The 11,351-nt window shown below is 62.8% G+C and overlaps 1 protein-coding gene across 7 annotated transcripts in view; it reads right to left on the reverse strand.

Annotated features, from left to right (window-relative positions):
* yeats2 (YEATS domain containing 2) overlaps nucleotides 1-7,654 on the reverse strand; it is a 137,722-nt gene extending 130,068 nt beyond the window's left edge. For 2 of the 7 annotated variants that reach the window (XM_072572972.1, XM_072572967.1), the window contains exon 1: nucleotides 7,040-7,652. The gene's annotated coding sequence lies outside the window, so the exon portion shown is untranslated. Of the gene's footprint in view, nucleotides 1-7,039 lie in introns of all 7 variants that reach the window. The other 5 variants (XM_072572969.1, XM_072572968.1, XM_072572973.1 and 2 more) reach the window with 5 other exon arrangements.
* Between the last annotated feature and the right edge of the window lie 3,697 nt (nucleotides 7,655-11,351).

Consider the following 11,351-nt stretch of genomic DNA (forward strand, 5'->3'; position numbering starts at 1 on the left):
TCCATCCCTCCTCTCCCCCCCCACCCCTCTTCTCCCCCCGCACCCCCTCCATCCCTCCTCTCCCACCCAACCCCTCCATCCCTCCTCTCCCCCCCCAGCCCCTCCATCCCTCCTCTCCCCCCCCACCCCTCTTCTCCCCCCCCACCCCCTCCATCCCTCCTCTCCCCCCCCACCCCTCTTCTCCCCCCCACCCCCTCCATCCCTCCTCTCCCCCCACCCCCTCCATCCCTCTTCTCCCCCCCACCCCTCCATCCCTCCTCTCCCCCCCACCCCCTCCATCCCTCTCTCCCCCCCCACCCCCTCCATCCCTCCTCTCCCCCCCCACCCCCTCCATCCCTCCTCTCCCCCCCACCCCCTCCATCCCTCCTCTCCCCCCCCACCCCCTCCATCCCTCCTCTCCCCCCCCATCCCCTCCATCCCTCCTCTCCCCACCCATCCCTCCTCTCCCCCCCCTCTCCCCCCCCACCCCCCCCTCTCCCCCCCCCACCCCCCCTCTCCCCCCCCTCTCCCCCCCCACCCCCCCTCTCCCCCCCAACCCCCCCTCTCCCTCCACCCCTCTTCTCCCCCCCCCACCCCCTCCATCCCTCCTCTCCCCCCCCACCCCCCCCACCCCCCCTCTCCCCCCCACCCCTCCTCTCCCCCCCCCACCCCCTCCATCCCTCCTCTCCCCCCCCCACCCCCCTCCATCCCCCCTCTCCCCCCCCCACCCCCCTCTCACCCCCCAGCCCCCCTCTCCCCCCCCCACCCCCTCCATCCCTCCTCTCCCCCCCCACCCCCTCCATCCCTCCTCTCCCCCCCAACCCCCTCCATCCCTCCTCTCCCCCCCACCCCTCTTCTCCCCCCCACCCCCTCCATCCCTCCTCTCCCCCCACCCCTCTTCACCCCCCACCCCCTCCATCCCTCCTCTCCCCCCCCACCCCTCTTCACCCCCCCACCCCCTCCATCCCTCCTCTCCCCACCACCCTCTTCACCCCCCCACCCCCTCCATCCCTCCTCTCCCCCCCACCCCTCTTCACCCCCCCACCCCCTCCATCCCTCCTCTCCCCCCCCACCCCTCTTCTTCCCCCCACCCCCTCCATCCCTCCTCTACCCCCCCACCCCCTCCATCCCTCCTCTACCCCCCCCACCCCCTCCATCCCTCCTCTACCCCCCCATCCCTCCTCTCCCCCCCACCCCCTCCATCCCTCCTCTCCCCCCCACCCCCCTCCATCCCTCCTCTCCCCCCCCCACCCCCTCCATCCCTCCTCTCCCCCCCCACCCCTCTTCTCCCCCCCCCACCCCCTCCATCCCTCCTCTCCCCCCCCACCCCTCTTCTCCCCCCCACCCCCTCCATCCCTCCTCTCCCCCCCCATCCCTCTCCCCCCCACCCCCTCCATCCCTCCTCTCCCCCCCCATCCCTCCTCTCCCCCCCACCCCCTCCATCCCTCCTCTCCCCCCCCACCCCCTCCATCCCTCCTCTCCCCCCCACCCCCTCCATCCCTCCTCTCCCCCCCACCCCCTCCATCCCTCCTCTCCCCCCCACCCCCTCCATCCCTCCTCTCCCCCCCACCCCTCTTCTCCCCCCCATCCCCTCCATCCCTCCTCTTCCCCCACACCCCTCTTCTCCCCCCCACCCCCTCCATCCCTCCTCTTCCCCCCCACCCCCTCCATCCCTCTTCTCCCCCCCACCCCCTCCATCCCTCCTCTCCCCCCCATCCCTCCTCTCCCCCCCACCCCCTCCATCCCTCTTCTCCCCCCCACCCCCTCCATCCCCCCTCTCCCCCCCCACCCCCTCCAACCCTCCTCTCCCCCCCCACCCCCCCTCTCCCCCCCCACCCCCTCCATCCCTCCTCTCCCCCCCCACCCCCCCTCTCCCCTCCCACCCCCTCCATCCCCTCCTCTCCCCCCCCCCACCCCCCCCCACCCCCCCTCCTCTCCCCCCCCACCCCCCCTCCTCTCCCCCCCCACCCCCTCCATCCCTCTTCTCCCCACCCCCACCATCCCTCCTCTCCCCCCCAACCCCCTCCATCCCTCCTCTCCCCCCCACCCCCTCCATCCCTCCTCTCCCCCCCACCCCCTCCATCCCTCCTCTCCCCCCCACCCCCTCCATCCCTCCTCTCCCCCCCACCCCCTCCATCCCTCCTCTCCCCCCCACCCCCTCCATCCCTCCTCTCCCCCCCACCCCTCTTCTCCCCCCCACCCCCTCCATCCCTCCTCTCCCCCCCACCCCTCTTCTCCCCCCCACCCCCTCCATCCCTCCTCTCCCTCCCACCCTTCTTCTCCCCCCCACCCCCTCCATCCCTCCTCTCCCCCCCACCCCCTCCATCCCTCCTCTACCCCCCCATCCCTCCTCTCCCCCCCCCCCCTCCATCCCTCCTCTCCCCCCACCCCCTCCATCCCTCCTCTACCCCCCCATCCCTCCTCTCCCCCCCCACCCCCTCCATCCCTCCTCTGCCCCCCCCAACCCCTCCATCCCTCCTCTCCCCCCCCACCCCTCTTCTCCCCCCCCACCCCCTCCATCCCCCCTCTCCCCCCCCACCCCCTCCATCCCTCCTCTCCCCCCCCCACCCCCTCCATCCCTCCTCTCCCCCCCCACCCCCTCCATCCCTCCTCTCCCACCCCACCCCCTCCATCCCTCCTCTCCCCACCCCCACCATCCCTCCCCTCCCCCCCAACCCCCTCCATCCCTCCTCTCCCCCCCCACCCCTCTTCTCCCCCCCACCCCTCTTCTCCCCCCCACCCCCTCCATCCCTCCTCTCCCCCCCACCCCTCTTCTCCCCCCCACCCCCTCCATCCCTCCTCTCCCTCCCACCCTTCTTCTCCCCCCCACCCCCTCCATCCCTCCTCTCCCCCCCACCCCCTCCATCCCTCCTCTACCCCCCCATCCCTCCTCTCCCCCCCCACCCCCTCCATCCCTCCTCTGCCCCCCCCAAACCCCTCCATCCCTCCTCTCCCCCCCCACCCCTCTTCTCCCCCCGCACCCCCTCCATCCCTCCTCTCCCCCCCCAACCCCTCCATCCCTCCTCTCCCCCCCCAGCCCTCTTCTCCCCCCCCACCCCCTCCATCCCTCCTCTCCCCCCCCACCCCTCTTCTCCCCCCCCACCCCCTCCATCCCTCCTCTCCCCCCCCACCCCTCTTCTCCCCCCCCACCCCCTCCATCCCTCCTCTCCCCCCACCCCCTCCATCCCTCCTCTCCCCCCCACCCCTCTTCTCCCCCCCACCCCCTCCATCCCTCCTCTCCCCCCCACCCCCTCCATCCCTCCTCTCCCCCCCACCCCCTCCATCCCTCTTCTCCCCCCCACCCCCTCCATCCCTCCTCTCCCCCCCCACCCCCTCCATCCCTCCTCTACCCCCCACCCCCTCCATCCCTCCTCTCCCCCCCCACCCCCTCCATCCCTCCTCTCCCCCCCCCATCCCCTCCATCCCTCCTCTCCCCACCCATCCCTCCTCTCCCCCCCCTCTCCCCCCCCCACCCCCCCTCTCCCCCCCAACCCCCCTCTCCCCCCCCACCCCTCCTCTCCCCCCCCACCCCCTCCACCCCTCTTCTCCCCCCCCACCCCCTCCATCCCTCCTCTCCCCCCCCACCCCCCCCACCCCTCCTCTCCCCCCCCCACCCCCTCCATCCCTCCTCTCCCCCCCCACCCCCTCCATCCCCCCTCTCCCCCCCCCACCCCCCTCTCCCCCCCCAGCCCCCCTCTCCCCCCCCACCCCCTCCATCCCTCCTCTCCCCCCCCACCCCCTCCATCCCTCCTCTCCCCCCCAACCCCCTCCATCCCTCCTCTCCCCCCCACCCCTCTTCTCCCCCCCCACCCCCTCCATCCCTCCTCTCCCCCCACCCCTCTTCACCCCCCCACCCCCTCCATCCCTCCTCTCCCCCCCACCCCTCTTCACCCCCCCACCCCCTCCATCCCTCCTCTCCCCCCCACCCCTCTTCACCCCCCCACCCCCACCATCCCTCCTCTCCCCCCCACCCCCTCCATCCTTCCTCTCCCCCCCACCCCTCTTCTTCCCCCCACCCCCTCCATCCCTCCTCTACCCCCCCACCCCCTCCATCCCTCCTCTACCCCCCCATCCCTCCTCTACCCCCCCATCCCTCCTCTCCCCCCCACCCCCTCCATCCCTCCTCTCCCCCCCACCCCCTCCATCCCTCCTCTCCCCCCCCACCCCCTCCATCCCTCCTCTCCCCCCCCCACCCCCTCCATCCCTCCTCTCCCCCCCCACCCCTCTTCTCCCCCCCACCCCCTCCAACCCTCCTCTCCCCCCCCATCCCTCCTCTCCCCCCCACCCCCTCCATCCCTCCTCTCCCCCCCACCCCCTCCATCCCTCCTCTCCCCCCCACCCCCTCCATCCCTCCTCTCCCCCCCACCCCCTCCATCCCTCCTCTCCCCCCCACCCCCTCCATCCCTCCTCTCCCCCCCACCCCCTCCATCCCTCCTCTCCCCCCCACCCCCTCCATCCCTCCTCTCCCCCCCACCCCCTCCATCCCTCCTCTCCCCCCCCACCCCTCTTCTCCCCCCCACCCCCTCCATCCCTCCTCTTCCCCCACACCCCTCTTGTCCCCCCCACCCCCTCCATCCCTCCTCTTCCCCCCCACCCCCTCCATCCCTCTTCTCTCCCCCCACCCCCTCCATCCCTCCTCTCCCCCCCATCCCTCCTCTCCCCCCCAACCCCTCCATCCCTCTTCTCCCCCCCACCCCCTCCATCCCCCCTCTCCCCCCCCACCCCCCCTCTCCCCCCCCACCCCCTCCATCCCTCTCCCCCCCCCACCCCCCCTCTCCCCCCCACCCCCTCCATCCCTCCTCTCCCCCCCACCCCCCCTCTCCCCCCCCACCCCCTCCATCCCTCCTCTCCCCCCCCACCCCCCCTCTCCCCTCCCACCCCCTCCATCCCTCCTCTCCCCCCCCCACCCCCCCCCACCCCCCCTCCTCTCCCCCCCCACCCCCTCCATCCCTCTTCTCCCCACCCCCACCATCCCTCCTCTCCCCCCCCAACCCCCTCCATCCCTCCTCTCCCCCCCACCCCCTCCATCCCTCCTCTCGCCCCCACCCCCTCCATCCCTCCTCTCCCCCCCACCCCCTCCATCCCTCCTCTCCCCCCCACCCCCTCCATCCCTCCTCTCCCCCCCACCCCCTCCATCCCTCCTCTCCCCCCCACCCCCTCCATCCCTCCTCTCCCCCCCACCCCCTCCATCCCTCCTCTCCCCCCCACCCCCTCCATCCCTCCTCTCCCCCCCACCCCTCTTCTCCCCCCCACCCCCTCCATCCCTCCTCTCCCCCCCACCCCTCCTCTCCCCCCCACCCCCTCCATCCCTCCTCTTCCCCCCCACCCCCTCCATCCATCCCTCCTCTCCCCCCCCACCCCCTCCATCCCTCCTCTCCCCCCCCCACCCCCTCCACCCTCCTCTCCCCCCCCACCCCCTCCACCCCTCTTCTCCCCCCCCCACCCCCCTCCACCCCTCTTCTCCCCCCCCACCCCCTCCACCCCCACCCCTCTTCTCCCCCCCCCACCCCCTCCACCCCTCTTCTCCCCCCCCCCACCCCCTCCACCCCTCTTCTCCCCCCCCCACCCACCCCCTCCACCCCTCTTCTCCCCCCCCCACCCCCTCCACCCCTCTTCTCCCCCCCCCCACCCCCTCCACCCCCTCTTCTCCCCCCCCCCCCACCCCCCCTCCACCCCTCTTCTCCCCCCCCCCCACCCCCCTCCACCCCTCTTCTCCCCCCCCACCCCACCACCCTCTTCTCCCCCCCCCACCCCCTCCACCCCTCTTCTCCCCCCCCACCCCCTCCACCCCTCTTCACCCCCCCCACCCCCCCCACCCCTCTCCCCCCCCACCCCTCCACCCTCCTCTCCCCCCCCACCCCCTCCATCCCTCTCACCCCCCCCCCACCCCCTCCATCCCTCCTCTCCCCCCCACCCCCTCCATCCCTCTCTCCCCCCCCACCCCCTCCATCCCACTTCTCCCCCCCCCCCACCCCCACCACCCCTCTCTCCCCCCCCCACCCCCCCATCCCTCTTCTCCCCCCCCACCCCCTCCATCCCTCTTCTCCCCCCCCCACCCCCTCCATCCCTCTCTCCCCCACCACCCTCTTCCTTCCCCCCCCCACCCCCTCCATCCCTCTTCTCCCCCCCCACCCCTCCATCCCTCTTCTCCCCCCCCCACCCCCTCCATCCCTCTCTCCCCCCCCACCCCCTCCATCCCTCTTCTCCCCCCCCACCCCCTCCATCCCTCTTCTCCCCCCCCCACCCCCTCCATCCCTCTTCTTCCCCCTCCATCCCTCTTCTTCCCCCCCCCCACCCCCTCCATCCCTCTTCTTCCCCCCCCCCCACCCCCTCCATCCCTCTTCTTCCCCCCCCCCCCCTCCATCCCTCTTCTTCCCCCCTCCATCCCTCTTCTTCCCCCCCCACCCCCTCCATCCCTCTTCTCCCCCCCCACCCCCTCCATCCCTCTTCTTCCCCCTCCATCCCTCTTCTTCCCCCTCCATCCCTCTTCTTCCCCCCCATCCCTCTTCTTCCCCCCCATCCCTCTTCTTCCCCCCCCATCCCTCTTCTTCCCCCTCCATCCCTCTTCTTCCCCCCCCCCTCCATCCCTCTTCTTCCCCCCCCCTCCATCCCTCTTCTTCCCCCCCCCCTCCATCCCTCTTCTCCCCCCCCACCCCCTCCATCCCTCTTCTTCCCCCCCCCACCCCCTCCATCCCTCTTCTTCCCCCCCCCACCCCCTCCATCCCTCTTCTTCCCCCCCCCCACCCCCTCCATCCCTCTTCTTCCCCCCCCACCCCCTCCATCCCTCTTCTTCCCCCCCCCCACCCCCTCCATCCCTCTTCTTCCCCCCCCCACCCCCTCCATCCCTCTTCTTCCCCCCCCCACCCCCTCCATCCCTCTTCTTCCCCCCCCTCTCCCTCCACCCTTCTCTCCTCCCTCTCTCCACCCTCTTGCCCCCCCCACTCCCACACCCCCACCCCTATACCATCCCACACACAGACACACACCCCTTTCCCCCACACATTCCCTCTCCGTCGTCCTCCCCCATTCGTGCCCTCCCCACCCCTCGGCCTGTACTCACCTCGAAGCCTCGGACTCTGCGTTCTCCGGACCCCGGCGCCTCGGTCTCCGAGCTCCGCTGAAAGCCTGAGGCCTCCAGCCCCTCCCCCTTCCTGCAGCGGTGCTGAGCGCGGCCGGGCGGAGGGAGACAGACTGGCACGGGAGCGGCCGGGCTCGCGGCACAGAACCCACCCCGCACGAGCCCCTGGAGCAACTGCCTCCTGGTTCCCTGAGAGATAGAGGAAGGGAGTGAGATAGAGGGGAGGGGAGAGAGATAAAGGGATTGGGGTGTGGAAGGGAGGACTGAGACAGAGAAAAAGACTCAGACTCAGCGAGAGAGTAAGAGAGATTGAGGAAGGGATAGGACTGAAAGAAATAAAGGGATGGAGAGACTGATAGAGATGGGAATAGAAAGAAGGAGTGAGAAAATAACAATCAGAGAGAAAATGACAGGTGAGGAAAGTGAGAAATACCAGAATGGTAAGCAGGAAAGATTGAGATGGAATGGTATAAAGAGAGAGAGAGTGAGTGAGAAAGGGTGGGAGGTAAGAATGGGACAAGAGGGCGAGCAATTGAAGTGGTGGGAAGAAAGGGATAATGAAAGAAGGCGAATGTGAGGACTCCAGATCAGAGTCAAAAGGTGTGGCACTGGAAAAGCACAGCAGGTCAGGCAGCATCCGAGGAGCGGGAGAGTCAACATTTCAGGCATAAGCTCCTCATCAGGAATGAAGGAAGGACCCCAGGTGGTGTTCAAAGAGGGGCACCGAATTCTCCCGCGATACAGAAAAATTGGGGCAAGGATGTGGGTTAGAAGAAAGGGGTGGAAAGAAGTAGAGCAGCGATTGAGAAAGGGATTTGGAGAGGAAGATAGAGACAGATCAACAGAGATAAATGGAAGTTGGAAAGACCAGGATAAGGGGATAGATTTAGCAAAGAATTAGCCAGAGATGTAGCAGGATGGCATGAAGGAAGACAGACAGAGAGATAATAATTGAGTTAGCAAGGGTTTGAATGAGAGAGTATTGAAAATGTGTGGAGATAGACATTAACGAGAAGCACAGGGGAAAAAGAAATGGATATAGAAGGCAAATGGATTAACAAAGAGCAGAAAGTGATGCACAACGTGCTGTGATTGAGGTATGAGTAGAAACAAAAGGAGAATGAAGGAGTAGTAGTCATATTCCCTAGCTATTGCAGTGTGCCCAGGTCAAAGGTGAGGGCCGTTCTCTCTCAAAGTAGAAAGTATCCAAGTACAACAATTCCCAAGTACTGCACTGTCTGTGGCTCAAAGGGCGACGGCCTTACACCAAGTCCCAAATCAGAGAGTAATTACCATGCTCCCCATACCTAGTATTACAGAAGGGTGAGGCCATGATGTTTATAGTCGTATATCGTTTTCACCTGAGGAGTAGGTAGGTTCTCATGAATGCGTGGTTCTCAGCTCTGAATCAGAGGGTGCATAATACGTCTCCATTCTTGACTGCGATCAGGAATTGAAAATCGTCCAAGAACGGCACGGTGACACAGTGGTTAGCACTGCTGCCTCACAGCACCAGAGACCTGGGTTCAATTCCCGCCTCCGGCAACTCTCTGTGTGGAGTTTGCACATTCTCCCCGTATCTGCATGGGTTTCCTCTGGGTGCTCCGGTTTCCTCCCACAATCCAAAAATGTGCAAATTAGGTGAATTGGCCATGCTAAATTGCCCGTAGTGTTAGGTGAAGGGGTAAATGTAGGGGAATGGGTCTGGGTGGGTTGCGCTTTGGTGGGTCAGTGTGGACTTGTTGGGCCGAAGGGCCTGTTTCCACACTAAGTAATCTAAAAAAAAGCCTTGGATTTTCACTCCCTTTCTTCTCTGTCTCAAATTGAGATTAAGGACTCAATAACCTGACCACAGTCACATGAGGCAGAGCCCATGTTGTAAGACTGTTTATAAACATTCTTTACATCACAGGGTGCTAAATGACACAATATGACATGGGAGGTTGAAACACTTCAGTCCTACAACAAAATATTATAGCAAATTGCACTGCATTGCATCAACTCAAGGTCAGTAAACACCCTCCCATTTCTAGTACTTCCTTAGTCGTACAACACCCTTCTTGTTTTTATGTTTCTCAACAATAGAATGTGTTCGCCTAAACTCTCCCACCCTGCATCTCCATCATTCCATCATCAAGAAATATGAAATTGCACACCATTGCAGAAATGCATGATTTGAGAACTGTTCAAACTGTGATACAAAAATTCCTGATATCCTACAAGTCAAGGAATGCCAACTCTACAATAGCTGACTGCAGATAATTGGTCTTGACGTTGTATTCTCAGAACTTTCTCCATATTTCATTCAAAATTCATTCAAATCAGATTTTTTAAAAGAGAACTGAATAGGAGGGGACAGAAGGGTCTTAAAACTACAAAATAGAGAGTTTGGTCACAATGCAAGAAGAGGCTGCATTATTTTTCAGAATTAACGATATTTGCAGAAGCTTGCTTGAAAGGTCAACTTTTACCATGTACCCTTCCTACTGAATGGACACTTGTATTTGTTAAATCATACTGAAGAGAGATCAAGTCTGATTTTATATTCGAAGTTCCTTGGCTTGTATTCTCCATTTTCAAAATATTGTTAGAAAACTCCTGGGAGGAGGTTCTTTTGGAGTTCCTTAGGAACTTTTAATATTTTTGCTCATATAAAATCTATGAAATAGGAGAAGGAATAGGCCATTGAGTCTTGTAAACCTGCTCTGCCATTGAATTAGATCATGGTCAATTTTCTATCTAATGCCATTTTCCCACTGTTTCCCCATATCCATTGATTTCTTTAACATCTAAAAACCAATTGACCTCTGTCTTGATTACACTCAATGGCTGAACTTCCACAACCCTCTGGGTTATAAGTAAGATTGTGTTCCCAGGTTCTAGACCCCATAGCCAATGGAAATATTCTTCCTGCATTTACTTTGTCTATCCCTTTAAAAATTGTGCTAGTTTCAATGAAAACCCCTCTCGTTATTTTAAATTACAGAGAATACAGGGCCAGTCTCCTCAATCTTTCATCATAAGACACTCCCAACATCCCAGGGGACAATCTGTGACAATTTGCTACACCCCCTCCATAGCAAGTATCTCCTTCTTCAATCAAGAGGGCCAAAATTGTTCACAATATTCCCAATGCCATCCTACCTACCAGTGTCTTATACAATTGCAGCAAAACCTCAAAATGTCTAATGATAAAGATTACTGTTTATCTTCCGAATTGCTTGCTGCACCTGCTTGTCAACTTTCAGCTCTTTTGAGCAAGGACACCCAGGTCCCTTTCGACATCAACACTTCCCAATCATTCACCATTCCGGAAATATTCTACATCTTCATTCCTCTTTTCAAAGTGTTTATCCTCACATTTATGCATGTTATTCCTTCTGCCATTGTCCATCATTTAGCCTGTCTAAGTCCTCTGGAACCCCCATCAGCCCCTGTAAGAATTTTGTCAGCTTCAGTACAACCGTCTCTCATTCTCCTAAACTCCAGAGAATGTGAATTTGTTAAAAGCAGAGGCCCTCATTCCCTTTGCCCTTAAAAATTGAGTGTCACATCATCTGCTACTTAGCGCAACACATTTATGGTGATTTCACTCAAATTTCTTTAATCTGTTTCTGGGTGTGCTGGTGATGCAGTCAGTGCTAAAAAGACTTTGGCGTTCAGTGCCCAGCTACCCTCCCATAAGCCTGGCCCTGAAAAGCTTCATCCAATTTTTCCAGTAGAAATTGAGTGGTCCCACCTCATCTATCAGACAAAGCATTCCACGCTCTAGTGCTTAAAATAACAACTGTTGGGTGGAACAGGAGGAGCCCAGCTCAACCTAGGCTGGAGAGAGGAGATTGGAGGAGCAGTACAGCCCAGAGTGAGGAGGGAGATGAGATCTCGCGATGGCTGTTTTTGCTCTCTGCTCTCTGGAAACAAGGTTGGTGTATTACCGCCTGGGCCAGCCTTGTACCGAACTATTTTGCTTCTGCAGGCATGAACTGGAGTGTCTGCTGCTGTTGCCTGGGCCTACCTGTTCATTGGGCCTTGGATAGAACTGTTGCTGTGTTGCTAGCTGGGCCCTACTGCCTTGTTTTTTTTTCTCGATCAAGAGGGCACAGCGGCAGTATGAATGGCGGCCCAAACACCATGGGTCAGCTGCGGGGGTCAAGCCATTCCTGTATTGCAGTGGCTGCTACTGCTGCTTTGGCGCCCCACTGTGGCCCCATCACCATTCACGCGCATGACCAAGGGCGATGGCTAGTGCATCAGTCCAATGACCATTGTTACAGCCTCCACGATGTACTGGAAG

The sequence above is a fragment of the Chiloscyllium punctatum genome, chromosome 6, assembly GCF_047496795.1.
Source record: "Chiloscyllium punctatum isolate Juve2018m chromosome 6, sChiPun1.3, whole genome shotgun sequence".
Lineage (NCBI taxonomy): Eukaryota > Metazoa > Chordata > Chondrichthyes > Orectolobiformes > Hemiscylliidae > Chiloscyllium > Chiloscyllium punctatum.